This window comes from Pectinophora gossypiella, chromosome 27, assembly GCF_024362695.1.
Source record: "Pectinophora gossypiella chromosome 27, ilPecGoss1.1, whole genome shotgun sequence".
Taxonomy (NCBI): Eukaryota; Metazoa; Arthropoda; class Insecta; order Lepidoptera; family Gelechiidae; genus Pectinophora; species Pectinophora gossypiella.
In genome coordinates, this window is record NC_065430.1 from 3,898,854 (window position 1) to 3,914,285 (window position 15,432).

The window sequence follows — 15,432 nt, forward strand, 5'->3', positions numbered from 1 at the left end:
TTATTGCACTCAACATACAAAACAAATTAACACAGATGATGATAGATACAGTACAATCTGGCGGCCTTATTGCTAAGCAGCAATTTCTTCCAGGCAACCAGTGGATAGGAAACATTATTAGAATTTGGTGCGGGACAGTGCAACATCTTGTATAAAATAATAAATACTATAAATAAATAAAAAAAAAACAAATAAAAGTAAAATAAATAAATAAAAAATAAAATAGAAATATATAAATATAAATACATACATATACCCATTTATATCAGACGTATATATTTTAACTAGATGTCGCGTGGTTCGCTCGCAGCAAGCTGCTCGCGTGTCTTGTTTTCCCGCCATTTTTTTACCGCGATAGAATTTGACCAAGACTTGAATAGGTCTCGTGAAATCAAAAAAGTTCTAGGTGCTATAGTTTTGCCAGGCCGTAGGGTGTCTCCCTGATGCGGAGCAGTTTTCCAAGATGACGTTCCGATCACACCCCTATACATCATTTTTACACCCGAGACATTTTCTGGAAAAACAAAAATTTGTATGGCGGCCATCTTGTTTTTCGGCCATTTTGTTTTTTTTTACCAGCGATAAAATTTGACCAAGATTTTATTAGGTTTGGTGAAAAAAGAATCGTTCCAGGTGCCATAGTTTTGCCAGGCCGTAGGGTGTCTTCCTGATGCGGAGCAGCTATCGAAAACCCAGATGTATTTTCACACTTGACATGACGTTCCGATCACATTCCTGTACATCATTTTTACCCCCGAGGCATTTTCAGGAAAAACGAAAAATTTGTATGGCGGCCATCTTGTTTTTCCGCCATTTTGATTTTTTTTCACTCACGATAAAATTTGACCAAGTTTTAAATAGGTTTTGTGAAAAAAGAATCGATCCAGGTGCGATAGTTTTGACAGGCCATAGGGTGCCGCCCGGATGCGGAGCAGCTTTCCAAGATCGAGAAGTATATCCATACTCAACAAGACGTTCTGATTACATCCCCATACATATTTTATACCCCCGAGGCATTTTCAGGAAAAACAAAAATTTTGTATGGCGGCCATCTTGTTTTTCCGCCATTTCGATTTTTTTTCACTCACGATAGAATTTGACCAAGATTTAAATAGGTTCTGTGAAAAAATAATCGTTCCAGGTGCCATAGTTTCGCCAGGCCGTGGGGTGTCTCTCTGATGAGGAGCAGTTTTTGAAGGTTGAGTAGTATTTAAATTCTCAACATGATCTTCTTATTACGTCCCCATACATCGTTTTTACCTTCGAGACATTTTCTGGAAAAATATTTTTTTGTATGGCGGCCATCTTGTTTTTTTTTTTTTTTTTTTTTTTCACACACAATAGAATTTGACCAAGATTTAAATAGGTTTCGTGAAAAAAAAATTGATCCAGGTATAATAGTTGCGCCAGACTGTAGGGCGTCTCCCTGATGCGGAGCAGTTTTCCAAGATTTGGGATTTTTCCCATACTCACCGGGAGGTCCCGATCACACCCCCCATACATCATTTTGACCCCCCGACGCTCCTTCTGGGAGAACAATTATGTCAGTGAGTCAGTCAGTCAGTCAGTGGGTCTCCAGCTATATATAATATAACTAGATGTCGCGTGGTTCGCTCGCAGCAAGCTGCTCGCGTCTTGTTTTCCCGCCATTTTTTTACCGCGATAGAATTTGACCAAGACTTGAATTGGTCTCGTGAAATCAAAAAAGTTCTAGGTGCTATGGTTTTGCCAGGCCGTAGGGTGTCTCCCTGATGCGGAGCAGTTTTCCAAGATGACGTTCCGATAACACCCCTATACATCGTTTTTACACCCGAGACATTTTCTGGACAAACAAAAATTTTTATGGCGGCCATCTTGTTTTTCGGCCATTTAGTTTTTTTTTCACCGGCGATAAAATTTGACCAAGATTAAAATAGGTTACGTGAAAACAAAAAAGTTCCAGGGGCGATAGTTTCGCCAGGCCGTATGATGTCTCCCTGATGCGGAGCAGCTATCGAAAACCCAGACGTATTTTCATACTCGACATGACGTTTCAATCACATTTCTATACATAATTTTTTCCTCCGAGGCATTTTCAGGAAAAACTAAAAATTTGTATGGCAGCCATCTTGATTTTCCGCCATTTTGATTTTTTTTCACCGGCAGTAAAATTTGACCAAGGTTTAAATACGTTGTGCGAAGAAAGAATTGTTCCATGTGCGATAGTTTCGCCAGGCCGTAGGGTGTCTCCCTGATGCGGAGCAGTTTTTCAAGATCAAGAAGTATTTACATACTCAACATGACATTCCGATTACATTCCCATACATCATTTTTACCTCCGAGACATTTTCTGGAAAAACGAAATTTTGTATGGCGGCCATCTTGTTTTTCCTCCATTTTGATTTTTTTTCACCGACAATAGAATTTGACCAAGATTTAAATAGGTTTTGCGAAAAAAAAATTGATCCAGGTGTAATAGTTGCGCCAGACTGTAGGGTGTCTCCCTGATGCGGAGCAGTTTTCCAAGATCTGGAAGTTTTCCCATACTCACCGGGAGGTCCCGATCACACCCCCCATACATCATTTTTACCCCCCGACGCTCCTTCTGGGAGAACAACCCTGTCAGTGAGTCAGTGAGTGAGTCAGTCAGTCAATGGGTTTGTAGCTATATATAATATAATAACTAGTTTTTCCCATACTCACCGGGAGGTCCCGATCACACCCCCCATACATCATTTTGACCCCCCGACGCTCCTTCTGGGAGAACAATTATGTCAGTGAGTCAGTCAGTCAGTCAGTGGGTCTCCAGCTATATATAATATAATTAAATAATTAAATATGACATTAAGTATATGTAGATATGACAATAGTTTCCTGTAACTACTAAAGGATAAAATACGTTATATTAATATCCACACAGCGACTCGTAATGAGCACGGTGGGTTTCCTCACGATGTTTTCCTTCACCTCTGACCACGTGATAACCATTTACGATACAAACATGAATTCGAAAACAAATTCGAAATTTGGTTCAGGCCCGTGCTGGGTTTCGAACCTGCGACCAGACAGTGAGAGTCAAGCTGTCTTTCGACAGGGCTACTAAGCTTCCCTTCCTGTCCCTTCCATGTATGTTATCAATAAATTCCAGGCCGGTGAAACTAAATTACTTTGCAAGTAAGCATTATCCCTTCACGGCGTACATTCCCTTTCACGTCTGTGATCCCTTATAGGGTGGGCAGAATCTGAAGACAACAAAGATAAAAAATATATTTCTAAGTTTATGTCCTCTAGAGGCCAAATCGAATTTAGCGTGACTTCTTCTATCGTGTGGGCTGTGAGGTGAATTACCAACCTCATCAACCCTGTTGTCAGGGTTATTATTGAGCCGCCAAAGGCCCCTGACCGTCTAAAAATTTAACATTGGCCAATAACCCGACAGAATTAAGTTGACAGGTTTGCATACCAGGGAGATAAATATTTATTTATTTATGTATTTATACTTATATCTAATAGTACAAACACATCACCATTACAGGCAAGCCCAATGCGATGATGGAAAAACAAGGTACCTTTAAGAAACAAAATAAACATTCATACAAAATTAACAAAAATGAATAAAAACTATATGACAGAAAATAACAACTTTACAAACAATATTAATAAAAAAAAACATATACCATTAACTATTATTAAAAATAATTTAAAGTAGAATTAAGATACAGCAGTAATTCCACCATTTTAATTATAATATGCATATGACTACATATCAAGTGTTAGGCCATCCCATTACTATTAAATAACAAAACTTACAACTAAGAATTATTAACAACAATAACAATAAATTAACAATAAATTAAAGGATGTCAAATATTATGTCAATGAATCTAGATATCTTAATGTTGTGGCTGTGAATTTCGACAACGGACAATGCAATAGGCCGGGTTATTATTCATTCATTTACTCATTCATCCTAAAATTAAGAGCTGTCAATCATCCGTCCCTTTCCTTTTCGGCGGATAAGAAAATGACAGGTATAACTTAAAATAAAATTAGAAGGCGTCTGCAGGAATCAGGGCCATTACTTTCCTATTTTTAATATGGATGTGTTTTTTTTTTCGTCTCCAACACAGCCCTACACCAGATTATGGTCCTGCCCAACCCTCTTTGTAATTACTTTCCCTGTCTTAATGTTTAATTAACTTTGTATAATCTTAATAGAAAGAATTTAGCAGAGTATTATTTAAAAAGGCATTTTTTTTCTTAAAAGATTTGAGTGGTTTTGAACAAGATCCGGCGAGGTCTAAAGCAGATGGGGTCTAAGGTGGACCACGCAAACTCAAATAAGTACAAATGGTAACAGATGTGCATACACACATACATACACAGGGGTCAAACACATAACCCTCCTTTTGCTTCGCCGCAGTCGGTCAAAAAATATCACAGCCGTATGTGGTTTTCCAAAAAGCTGTCAGATGAAGTTGGTACTCCACCTCACAACCCACACGATAGAAGAAGAAGATAATACGTTTTCTTTGACATGGGCCCCGATTCCTGCAGACGCCGCCTAATTTTATTTTAGGTTATATCCGTCATTTTCGTATCCGTCGAAAAGGAAAGGGACGGATGATTCACAGCTCTTAATTTTAGGAAGAATGAGTAAATGAATGAATAACCCGGGCGAATCAAAAGGTACGTCGCTGGTATGCATTCCGTTTGACGTGCTGTCTACTTAACTTTGTCGGGTTATTGACGGATGTAAAATTTTTAGACGGTTGGTTTAGATTTGTGCTTAAAATTGACGTGTGTTCCATAAATTTTATGCTTGTCGATTACCCGTCCCTTTCCTTTTCGGCGGATAAGAAAATGACAGATATAACTTAAAATAAAATTAGATGGTATTTACAGGAATTAGCACCATGATGTTGATAGGCATATTGATAATATGTAAATTTTTTAAGGGCTTAGAATGTACTGTCGATTATCGAGCAGCACTAGAACAAAGGATTGTGTTATGGAAACGTGTCAGTAATTTGTCAAATAAGGTCAGTATCAACCCCATGGCGGTGATAATAAAATCGATAACGAGCGACGTTTGATAGCCATCATAATAACGTGGTCACGATATGTGTGGGACCACACACACTCACACACACACTCTCACACACACACACACACGCGCGCACACTGGTAAAAATAATCATCTCCCTAGCATTATCCCGTTTTCCACAGGGTCCGCTAACCTAACCTGATGATTTGACAGGTCCGGTTTTTCACAGAAGCGACTGCCTGTCTGACCTTCCAACTCGCGAAGGGAAAACAGCCCAATACAGGTTAGGTCACATACCTCCGAAAATGCATATCTCGAGAATGTGGGTTACCTCACGATGTTTTCATTCCATTCCGGCTCCAAAATCAGAAAGAACTACAAATCGAAATTAATTAATTTATTTTTATCATGTCTTCTATCGTGTGGGTTGCGAGGTGGATCACCAACCACATCAACCCTGACAGGGTTACTTTTGAGCCGCCAAAGGCCCCTGACATGACTTATTTAGGGGCATCATCATCACCAGCCCATTAACGTCCCCACTGCTGGGGCACGGGCCTTCCCTATGGATGGATAATGAGATCGGACCTTAAACCATCACGCGGGCCCAGTGCGGATTGATGGTTATTAACGACTGCTAATGCAGCCGGGACCAACGGCTTAACGTGCCGTCCGAAGCACGGAGGAGCTCGAGATGAAAACTTACTTAGGGGATCTCATAAATAATGCGCGTTAGGGCCTTTCCAACTTTTTTCTTCTATCCCGTGATCCCTAACTGAACCTTACCCCAATAATAAGACACGGTCGTTTCCACCGGCGAAATCAATACAAGTCCTTTGTCAAAAGTAAATAAGATACGAAACAATGGGATGATTCGCGGATTACTGGTAAAATCGCAGCGTTTTAGCTGCTTAGACCATTTTTCTTGTGAAGTGAATTACCAAGGTGGTGGTGGGCGTCCTTGAGATAAAAGGGCCTCACTCAGCACAAGTCGCGGCGTGAACCACGACGCTGGTGTTATGTGGACCCTGTTAGGTGACGCACGAACATCGTGTTCCATAAACATGCGTTAATGGTGTACATGCATTATAATATAATACCAAATTACTTTAATAGGAATAGTGTACGGTCACGAGCAATAATATGTATACACTTTGGTACCATGTCACATTAACTTTTTGACAAATTGAACTGTAAGTCTCACTAAATGTCAAATATGTTAGTGCGACAGAGTCCTAAAGTGGGTACGTTATATTGCTCATGACTGTACATAAACAAATATTATTAATTTAACTTATAGTTGAGGAGCTCGGTGGCGCAGCGGTAAACGCGCTCGGTCTGCGATTGTTGAAGTTAAGCAACTTTCGCAAAGGCCGGTCATAGGATGGGTGACCACAAAAAAAAGTTTTCATGTCGACCTCCTCCGTGCTTCGGAAGGCACGTTAAGCCGTTGGTCCCGGCTGCATTAGCAGTCGTTAATTACCACCAATCCGCACTGGGCCCGCGTGGTGGTTTAAGGCCCGATCTCCCCATCCATCCATAGGGAAGGCCCGTGCCCCAGCAGTGGTGACGTTAATGGGCTGGTGATGGTGACTTCTATGGCCCGTCCAATCTCTTTCTTCTACACCGTTGGGAGCATACATCAATTTCACTTCTTCCACTCCCATCGAAGTCTCCCGATTGTCCGAAAGTGAGATCCGTGCTTCGGAAAGCACGTTAATCGGGGCCATTTTGATCCACCTGCGCCGTCCTAACCAAACTAGGGGCCACAAACACATTTTTTTTTTAAATTATGTAGTTCCTTCGTTGGGATTCGAACCCAAAAGCCCAACCACGGAACCACGGCCATACTTTTTGATAACGAGATGTCCCCTAAGCCAAAAAATGGATCCTTCTTGACAATAATTACGCCCTAACAGTCAATAAACAACTCAATTAATATGTAAATTAGGATATTGATGCGTACATTACGTTGACCTAATTAAGGTGTGGACTATAAATTCTTTATTATGCCTATCGAACGGCACAATATAGTGAAATCGATATTGGTATACACACATACGTACATACATAAACTCACGCATATTTCGCACCGGAGTAAGCAGATACCGAATTCTATTCGCTTTAATCCTGACATATTTCTCTTGCTTCCTCCACACTTATTTTATATTATATTATTGGTGCTAATTCCTGTAAATACCATCTAATTTTATTTTAAGTTATATCTGTCATTTTCTTATCCGCCGAAAAGGAAAGGGACGGGTAATTGACAAGCATAAAATTTATGGAACACACGTCAATTTTAAGCACAAATCTAAACCAACCGTCTAAAAATTTTACGTCAGTCAATCATTCTTCCTAAAATTAAGAGCTGTGAATCATCCGTCCCTTTCCTTTTCGACGGATATGAAAATGACGGATATAACTTAAAATAAAATTAGGCGGTGTTTGCAGGAATCGGGGCCATTAGCAATTTTAAATAATTGGAGTAGGGGTGTGGTAGCCATTGCTATAAAAGGCGAGCGTTCTGAGTTCTGACAAACAAGTTTCACTTCGTTCTTGGCTCTCCGATAGTACGCATCGTGTTCGACGAGTCCTGTGCGGTATCGTTATATTTTTCTTATATTTATTTAGTAACCTGTTATTCTGTTCCTAATTATGTATTTTATTGTGTTATAAAATTCTTGATAAGTAAATTAATTTTGTTTTGTAAGATATGTTTTTTTTTTTTAATTAAATCCACTTCTGAAGCTTATAGTATTATACTGTTCGATATGTAATAAGCCGGTTTGAGAACACAATTTCAAATTCAAAAACATCTTTATTCACTAGGTAACATAGTTACACTTTGAATCGTCATTTTTTACATAACGAACGTCTCATCCGCCTAAAACTACTGCAGCTCACAACCTGTATAGCCGGGGAAAAACTGCAAGAAAAACCTCGGCACAGGGCCCTAGACGTTCTTTAAAAAAAAATATAAACATAAAATATTGTAATACAATTGAGTAATTTAGCTGCCTAATATCAGGTCTCACACAGTTAATCCCATGCATTCATATCTTCTAAATAATCACTAACTTTATAATGACCTTTTTTGTAAAGTTTCTGTTCAAGGTGTTAGTGATACCGTAACGAAAACTTAAGTTGATTCAGCTCGTGATTCTGAGTTGATACCAAGTATAATTTTCCGTCGCAAAAGAATGGAACTTCTACTATCGTGTGGGTTGTTAGGTGGATTACCAACCTCATCAAACCTGGTGTCAGGGTTATCATTGAGCCGCCAAAGGCCCCTGACATGGCTCATGTAACGACTACGTACTTAGGTTAGTCAGTAGTAGTAACGTACCTCCTGAAGCATAAATCATCTTACTTTCGGACAATCAGGTGATCAGCATGTAATGTCCTAACCAAACTAGGGATCACAAAGTAATTTTTGCGATATGCCCCCACCGTGATTCGAACCAAAGACCTCCGGATCGTGAACCCAACGATCAACCGAGGTCGTCTTGGATGAAATGATAATAATTTAAAAAGACACAAAAAATTTCATGAATTTTCCGTCAGGAAAATCCACTTGATATCAACTCCGAAACATGGTTTGAATCCCCCTCAGTATTTGTTACGCTGTCAATAACACCCTGTATATTTTATGGACAACGATATGTTTGTCTTTGTCAAATGCTGTCTCGAGTCGCAATTGACGGCTCTACGTGCTTTCCAGAGCACTGAAGAGCTCAACACGAACTGTGCAAGCTGTTATAACGAGACGGTAATGTGTAGAGGGTTTTAGCTTCATATATGTTACTGTAAAAGCTCGAACTGCAGTAAATCCTAAGATATTCCAGTCTTCTTCTTCTTCTATTACGACTACTTACATCAGTAAGTAGTAACCGGGACCAACGGCTTAACGTGCCTTCCGAAGCACGGATCATCTTACTTTCGGACAATCAGGTGATCAGCCTGTAATGTCCTAACCAAACTAGGGACCACAAAGTATTTTTTGTGATATGTCCCCACCGGGAATCGAACCGAGGACCTCCGGATCATGAGCCCAACGCTCAACCACTGGACCATGGAGGTCGTTATATTCCAGTAAAACCTAAGATCTACCAATTCCTAATGGTAATGATGCTAATTCCTGTAAACACCATCTTATTTTATTTTAAGTTATATCTGTCATTTTCTTATCCGCCGAAAAGGAAAGGGACGGGTAATCGACAAGCATAAAATTTATGGAACACACGTCAATTTGAAGCACAAATCTAAAACAACCGTCTAAAAATTTTACATTGGCCAATAATAAAGAGGGGATGAAGGATAATAGAATTGCATAAGCGGTATATAAAGCGAAAGTTGATGGTAGGGCTGGCAGAGGAAGACCGAAAAGGACTTACGATGACCAAATTGGAGATGTCCTTAGAAAAGGTTTAATACGATCTACTCTGAACCGGCGTGCGTGTAAAAAGCGATTGATGAATGTGGAGGAAGCAAGAGATGTGTGTCAGGATCGAAGCAAATGGAATTGGAGTCTCTGCTTACCCCGGTGGGAAATAGGCGTGAGTTTATGTATGTATGTATGTATGTACTTACCCACTGTATTAAAAATAGTCTTATTAAAAAGGATGCCTAAATTGAGGATAAATTGTAATACCTATTTAATTGGTTCCCTAAGACACAGGCTTAGCCTAGTTTGGGGACCTCTGTTTAATTAACCATTGTTATTATCTGTATTTTTGTTATTGCACTTGTTTTAATGTCTAACTATACAGGGTGTTAGTGACATCGTAACGAAAACTTTGAGGGGTGGTTCAGGCCATGATTCTGAGTTGATATACCTTTAAGTGATCACGGGCCTAAACCAAGTGATCACTCATTTAATAATTTGGGTTAAGTTGCAGGTCGGTTTATTATTATTATGTACATCATGAAATGATCAATCCTAAGATCTGGCCACGACATAACATATTTATGTAACTAAGGCCCGTATTAATAAACCAATCTCAAGTTCCGAGTGTCAACTCAAGATTGATCTCAAATATCTGTTCTTATTAATAAATTGGACTTGACTCACTAATGTCACACTCGCTCTCAGCTGAGAGTTGTCTAAAACGTTCATAATTAATAAACCAAACTCGCCACTCAAGACGAAGCTCAAGTACGTATTTTGAGCTGTCAAAGTCAAGTGCAGTCAAGTTTATTTATATTGTACTTAAGTAAAGGACGGGACTAGTTAAAGAACAGCCAGACTAAAAATAGTCACAATTCCTCGACGTTTATAACAAACATTTTGTAATTCAGAACACAGATTCTCTCAATCGATGATGTTTCAAACAAAGGGACTTATACGTGGGCGCCCCGCGCTTATTCTGAGCCCAATATAGATTTCAAACAGTACCCACACTACACATGAGCTAGCTTCTGTGTTCCCGTGGTTCAGCGTTGCGCTCACGACGGGACATATTACAAGAACACTTTGTGATCCCTACTTTCGTTAGGACTACACAGTGATCACCTGATTGTCCGAGAGTAATATGATCCGTGCGGATGCGCGTTAAGCACGTTAAAATTATTTTCATAGTTCATAATTTTAGAGTTGAAGAAAAGAGAACCATATTGAAGACTATAGAGAACCGGAGAGGAAATATGATTGGCCACCTGATACGACACGATTCATTTATAACAAACATTATAGAAGGAAAAATTGAAGGGAAGAGAGGAAGGGGTAGACCTAGGATAACATTTATGAAACAAATAAAAGAGAAGGTGCAGGTCGTGTCGTATCGGGAGGTGAAGGTTTTGGCGGGAAGAAGAGAGGAATGGCGGTTACTCCACCGACAAGAGCGCAGCTCTTAAATAGAGAGAGAGAGAGACAGAAGCCTATGTTAGTCACTCGCTATATTCGTGATTCAATTTCAGACTACTTCGCTTGTTCGTAATTTAAACTTTGCACTCGCATATAAAACACAATTTTCTATTCTTATATAACAAATAACTATAGTTACGTTAAGCCGTTGGTCCCGGTTACTACTTACTGATGTAAATGTAGTGGTTATATGAGCCATGTCAGGGCATTTGGCGGCTCAATAGTAACTCTGACACCAGGGTTGATGAGGTTGGTAATCCACCTCACAACCCACACGATAGAAGATAAGACTAGGTGAGCTAAGTTTTATATTTTCAATAGCCCCGATTCCAGTACACACCATATTATTTTAAGTTATACCCGTAATTCGGTAATATTTGATCTATGTACGAATATTGAGGACCTCGGTGGCGCAGCGGTAAACGCGCTCGGTCTGCGATTGTTGAAGGTAAGCAACTTTCGCAAAGGCCGGTCATAGGATGGGTGACCACAAAAAAAAGTTTTCATCTCGAGCTCCTCCGTGCTTCGGAAGGCACGTTAAGCCGTTGGTCCCGGCTGCATTACCAGTCGTTAATAACCATCAATCCGCACTGAGCCCGCCTGATGGTTTAAGGCCCGATCTCCCTCGCTGTCCATAGGGAAGGCCCGTGCCCCAGCAGTGGGGACGTTAATGGGCTGATGATGATGATGTACGAATATTAAAGCATATTTATGGAACACGACGTTCGCTCCTCACCCAGCAGGGTCCACATAATACCAGCGTCGTGGTTCACGCCGCGACTTGTGCTGAGTGAGGCCCTTTTATCTGAGGACGTCCACCACCACCTTATGATCATTCTAATGAACATTCTCTATGCTTTTTGTAATTGTTCTGTTAACATTTTTAAGTGATGTTACTGTCTTGTCTTTGTGTGTGGCGTCCTTTTATAATGAACAATTTCTATTCTCTTATTCGCCGAAAAGGAAAGGAACGCATGATTGACAACTGTTAATTTTAAGTGAATGAATAACCCGGGCGAAATTATAAGCAACTCGCTGGTATGCAACCCCTTTGAGGTGTGCTGTCAACTTAATTCTGTCTGGTTATTGGCCAGTATAAAAAATGAGGATTTTTAAATTTGAGCCTGAAAATATACAAGTGGTCCATAATTTTTATGCCTATCGATTACATGACCCTATTTCGGCGGGTAAGAAAATTACAGAAAGCTCGGTGAGGTGTGGGTACTTAATGCACCTCTGACTACCCCAATTGGGATATGCATATGAGCATATGTAGCATTATGTCTGTATACTGACGGGATTCGTACTGTGCTTCAGGTAAACAAAGTTTAAATTATTAAGCCGTAGAACTCGAAAGTATTTCATAACGTTTTTATCAGTTGCGTCAAACTTACTACGTAAATTGGAGGGATTCGAAAAACAGAGAGGCTCAATTTAATGTAATTTTTTTTGAGCTCGGTGGCGCAGCGGTAAATGCGCTCGGTCTGCGTTTGTGGAAGTTAAGCAACTTTCGCAAAGGCCGGTCATAGGATGGGTGACCACAAAAAAGTTTTCAGCTCGAGCTCCTCCGTGCTTCGGAAGGCACGCTGCGCCACCGAGCTCCTCATATCATATATAATTATTATGTATATGAATTGTAGCGTGGACAGCGACTCCCCCATGGATAACAGACATATGCATATAGACTACTTACTTACATCAGCAAGAAGTGACCGGGACCAACGTGCCTTCCGAAGCACGGATTATCTTACTTTCAGACAATAAATGATTAGCCTTTAATGTCCTAACCAAACTAGGGATCACAAAGTAAATTTTGTGATATACCCCCACTGGAATTTGAACCCGGGGCCTCCGGATCCTGAGCCCAACGCTCAACCACTGGACCACAGAGGTCGTTAATAAATAAGTATATAAAAAATATAAAATCGTTCTACTTAATTATGTAAGTAGAGATAAGTCTATCTTATCATGAGCGTAAAAAGCAATATCGATCAGAACTATTCAAGTGAATTAACCGTGAATACAGACAATCATAAATACATAAACTCACTCCTATTTTCTACCTTTTTTTTTGACGTGGCATTTACTACTTGGCCGGACAAATGGGGAACGCTGAAGGCTCTCACCCGGTAAAACGTTTAAGACAACAGGCCTGAGGGTGCGCAGTTGGGCGCGAACCTCGGCTCAGGGCGTCGTCTGAGAGGAAAAATATTTGAAAGGCGGGGTCGGTTTTGGGGTCCTGAAGTGTTTGGTGTCGCGAGCTGATTGGCTGCCTCTATGGATCTATTTCTCAACGGGGTAAGCAGAGACTATGGAATTCCATTTGCTTCGATCCTGACACACTTCTCTTGCTTCCTCCACATTCATCAATCGCTTCATACACGCACGCCGGTTCAGAGTAGATCGTACTGATCCTTTTCTAAGGATATCTCCAATTTGGTCAATGTACCAAAGAGCAAAAGTTCAGTCACTGAGTCCAGCAAATTATTTGTAAACAGTAAGAAAGAAAGAAAGAAAGAAAGAAAGAAAAATATTTATTTCCCCACACAAAAACATAACAGTGGTGAATTTATGAGTGTAAGTATATAATATTGAGCCGCCAAAGGCCCCTGACATGGCACGTAACGACTACATCAGTAAGTAGTAACCGGTACCAACGGCTTAACGTGCCTTCCGAAGCACGGATCATCTTACTTTCGGACAATCAGGTGATCAGCCTGCAATGTCCTAACCAAACTAGGGACCACAAAGTAATTTTTGTGATATGTCCCCACCGGGAATCGAAGCCGGGACCTCCCAACCACTGGACCACTGAGGTCGTTTAATAATATTATTATTTTCTCGCCTGTACTAGAAGAAGAATCCTGTGTGTGTCCTGTGTAGAAGGACTTACGATGACCAAATTGGAGATGTCCTTAGAAAAGGTTCAGTACGATCTACTCTGAACCGGCGTGCGTGTATGAAGCGATTGATGAATGTGGAGGAAGCAAGAGAAGTGTGTCAGGATCGAAGCAAATGGAATTCTATAGTCTCTGCTTACCCCGGTGGGAAATAGGCGTGAGTTTATGTATGTATGTTTCTCGCCTGTACGGTCGGCAACATAAGTCTCCATTCCAGTGTCTCCCAACAGGGAGTGTTTACCTACTTTGTATGCTGACCGTACTGTGTACTGAACTGTGCACACACAATTAAATGTTCCATAGTGGAGGACGTAGTGCGTAGCGTCGGCAAAAAAATAACATAGGCTCACGACTTTATCCCAATAGACTAGTTTCTAACTACTACTAAAGTCAGTTACTTTTTACTAAATGTCATAGATATTACGTAATATCTGGCTCCTAACACTCTTTTAACAATAAGATTTCAACTGTTTTAAGACAGTAGTTAAACAAAAACTTTACAAAAACTTTATTATTATAAAGTTAGTGATTATTTAGAAGATATGAATGCATAGGATTAATTGTCTGAGAACTGATATTAGGCCTAATTAACTCAATTGTATAAAAATATTTTAAGTTTATTTTATTTTTTTAAAGAACGTCTAGGGCCCTGTGCCGAGGGTTTTCTTGCAGCTTCTTTTCCCTAGCTATACAGGTTGTGAGAAGCTGCAGTAGTTTTAGGCGGATGAGACGTTTATGTAAAAATTGACGATTCAAAGTGTAACTAGGTATGTTACCTACTGAATAAAGATATTTTTGAATTTGAATTTAACACGGTTTATTTTTGATATAAACTCAAAATCACGAGCTGAATCACCCCCTTAGTATTCGGTATGGTGTTGCTAACATCCTGTATAACGCTGTATAATCTGTACAGTTATACAGCTGAAGTCGGATTCATCCTTGTACGTAATTATGTAACAAAGTCCCTTAGAAATGATGAAGGTACTTCGAAAATAATTACATTACACAAGCCGTGTGTAAGGGATTTAAAAGTTTCCCTGCCTATAAGTTACATTGTAAAGGTGCGTCCCTATTGAAGCGTCGCGAAACCGAGCGGAGATTCACAAAATACCTACGATGCTAATAGTATATAGGATGCCGTAAGCGTGGCCAATTATTGGTCAGCAAAAATTTTGTATCGATCCCCATCGACTCGCAAAGAAGAAGTATACAGGATTGTTTTAAGTTTACGCGGCTATTATCATAATTAAAACACATAATAACGGGTTCTTACCGCGTTTAAAGCAGGGTCACCCCGTGATCACTTGCAAAGGTGTCGGAATATCGGGAGTCGCATATCCATGCTTTAAACGCGGTAAGAACCCGTTATTATGTGTTTTAATTATGTAGTATACAGGTTGTTAGTGACATCGTAACGAAAACTTTGAGGGATAATTCAGACCATGATTCTGAGTTGATATCATGTGGAATTTTCCGTCGCAAAATTCATGATTGTTCCCTCAGTATTCGTTACTATGTCACTAACATCCTGTATGTACGATCAGCTGCAAAAGTCCAATCAGTTTCTTGTTATGTAATATTCAAGTATTTTTTTCATCCATTCCCCATTCAACGTCTCCGCTCTCCGCTCCGCTTTT